Genomic DNA, 3,135 nt, shown 5'->3' with positions numbered 1-3,135 from the left:
GATAGCATGGTTCAGCGAATCTCTCGATGCAGCGCGTGATGAGGAGGTTAGGTAGGCCATGGGGCCTGAGTCAGGCAAGCCGGGGTTGTGAGATGCATCCCGGAACAGGGCCCAAGGTAGGGTGGTGAGCAGTGGCATCGGGATGCCCGGGATAGGGCCGGATTCCACCGCTGGTGGGTTCAGACTGTGAGGGGGACGGCTCGTAAGCAAGATGAGAGAGACCTCTCTAGTTAGGGGGTGTCGGTTGGAACGACTAGGGGGTCAAAGAGCGTGAGAGGGTAGCTGTCCGGTACCTGCTGATGAACATTCTGGAAGTCCACTCCAGGGAGACGTTGGACGGGGGACGATCCCACACCCGTCAACCATCGGGAAGTCAGGGTTCATTGATGGTCGGAGCCGGACGGGTCGGTCGGGGCCTGCTTCGGGAAGAGCTCCGGCGTCGTCTACGTTGGGGTACGGGGCGAGATTCGGAGTCCAGGTCGGGTGTCAGCCAGTCTGGCACATCTACGGGTTGGGAGTCCAGGAAGGAGAACAAGTCAGCCAGCTGTAGTGGGTGGTGGAGAGCGAATCGGACGGCAAGGCCGGGGGTTCCCGGGGTTGAGGAGGAGTAGTAGGCCGCGAAGCCGTACCTTGCGTCTCCGGGGCCATTTGCCCCTTGGAGGAGCTGCGAGTAGAGGCGGCTGGTGTGGAGAGAAATCGCTGTAAGGATGTCTGGGAGCTTCTGTCTTCGTTAGAGCGTGGTTTGGGCTTCTGAGACATCAAAAATTAGGTTTTGGGATGCCGTGGTTAAATGAAAAGTCCCAGGTGATAGCAGAGCTCCAGCAATGTGCTTCCTTACGCCGCCATAGCCAAGCCACGCCCCTCCAGGATACCTGTTCTTAATAGTAATTTTGTTGAGGGCACGATAATCAATACACGGTCTAAGCGTGTGATCCTTTTTTTCAACAAAAAATATTACAGCCCCGGCCGGAGAAGTGGAAGGCCGGACAAACCCCTTACGTAAGTTCTCCTCAATATACTCCCGCAGGGTTTGTAATTCAGGTTCAGACAGGGGGTACACCCGGCCAAACGGAATTGTGGCTCCTGGCAACAATTCGATTGGACAGTCGTAGGGTCGATGAGGGGGAAGGATATCTGCTTGTCTTTTATCGAAGACATCGAGGAAATCATGATACGCCGGCGGAACCACAGAAGAAATAGAGACATCTGATTGTATTTCCAAGAGAGCCCTCGAGGGAGTACAATGTAAACCACAGTAGTGGGAAGAAAAAGTAACTGTTCCTGAGATCCAGTCAATGCCTGGGTTATGTGCCTGTAGCCACGGGACCCCCAGAATTACTGGAAACAGAGGTGAAGAAATCACGTCCAGACTAAGATACTCCTGGTGACCCAAGGAGGTCGAGGTAAGCAAGGGAAGGGTCTCCTGGGTAATTGGACCTGAGTTTGGATGCGACCCATCCGCCAGCTGGATAACAAGAAGCTGTGACTTGGCCCGTAGAGGAATTTGATGCTGAAGGGCGAAAGAGTAGTCCATGAAGCAGCTGCATGCACCCGAGTCAATAATGGCCGTCACCTGGACGTTTCCTCCCGCCAGCTGTAAGGAGAGTGGAAGAGTGATGTGAGACAGTCTATTTCTAATGCCACATCCAGGAGTACTGATGGAAGAGAAAGACTTACTTGGGCGGACTGGGCAATCACGTAAGAAATGGCCAGGCTCCCCGCAATATAGGCACAGGTTATTGCGGCGTCGGCGTTGTCTCTCCTCAGAAGACAGGGGGGCTCGCACCAGCCCTAGTTGCATCGGTTCTCCTTCTGACGGTGAGGGCTCAGTCGGCCTCTCCACCCTGGAATAAGCGGGTACAAACGGCATGCGTGGATTACCCCATGCCGAACGGTTGTTCCCAGATCTCTCCATGCGCCTTTCCCGAAAACGTCTGTCCAGTTTAATGGAGGCTTGGATAAGTTCTTCCAGAGTCTCAGGAACCTCCACACGAGCCCGTTCGTCTTTTAATGTTTCTGACAATCCCAAACGGAACTGATGACGCAGGACCGAATCGTTCCAATTGGTGTCGAACCCCCATTTCCGAAATTCCGCAACAAAGTCCTCAACAGGCCGATTGCCCTGTTGTAAGGAGTGGAGGACTGCTTCAGCCGTTGCAGAGCGCTGGGGGTCATCATATAACTGGGTCATAGCTTCAAAAAAGGCATTTAAGGAGTTCAACACGTAACTCTCTTTCTCCAGAAGATGATGTGCCCATGATTGGGGTTCTCCAGAAAGTAGCGAGATGACAAACCCCACTTTAGTCACTTCGGACGTAAATGTTCTTGGTAATAAGGCAAAATATAAACGACAGGCGTTTCTAAACGCACGGAATTTTGTGCGATCTCCCGTGAACCGCTCTGGAACGGGCACCGGGGTTCAGGAGCTGAGGAAGTAGAGACGTCGGGTGCTGGTGCGGAGACTGCGGGTTCGGCCACCTGGGGAGTATGTATTGAAGCTGCCATGGTTGTCATGCGTCCTTCAAGTTGAAAGAATCCTTCTTGCAAACTCGTCACCACTTGAGTGAGGGAGGCTATTTGCTGGCACAGAAGCTCAATCGGAGAGGCACTCCCCTCGGCTTCCGACATCTTGGCTGAGTGGTACTATCACGTACCTGGTGGGGAGCCGAGTTGTGGGGAGGCCTCCTTTGCAGCACGAGTTCCACACCCCTGAATGTGGAGACAGGAGGTGGGGAAACTACGGGCAGCACCGGTGCCGGGTGATGCAGGACACTGGGCCTGGGCAGGTCCTCGAAGCCCGTCTTCAGCGATGTAGGAAGCAGGTGCTGATGCGGCAGGAGCGGAGCGGAGTCGGGCAAGCCAGGGTCAGCAACAGTCGGGCGGCAGGGTACAATAGGAGAAGGCAAAGGAGAATCCAGGGACAAGCAGAAGTCGGAGGCAGGCGGCAGTCAGGCAAGGTCAAGGAATCCGGTCGATAACAAGCAACAAGCAAGATACAGGAGATAACACACTGGAGCTGAAAGACCACTCAGCAAAGATCTTGGGAGTTGGGCCAGCTTAAATAGGGTCATTCCCAGACAGAGCCAGTCACTTCCTGTGCGCCATGCGCCGTTTGCGCATGCGCAGTCGCTGCCG

The sequence above is a fragment of the Nanorana parkeri genome, unplaced genomic scaffold (assembly GCF_000935625.1).
Source record: "Nanorana parkeri isolate BGI_ZX_2015 unplaced genomic scaffold, ASM93562v1 scaffold1295, whole genome shotgun sequence".
NCBI classification, from domain to species: Eukaryota; Metazoa; Chordata; class Amphibia; order Anura; family Dicroglossidae; genus Nanorana; species Nanorana parkeri.
Note: the sequence above shows the minus strand (reverse complement) of the source record.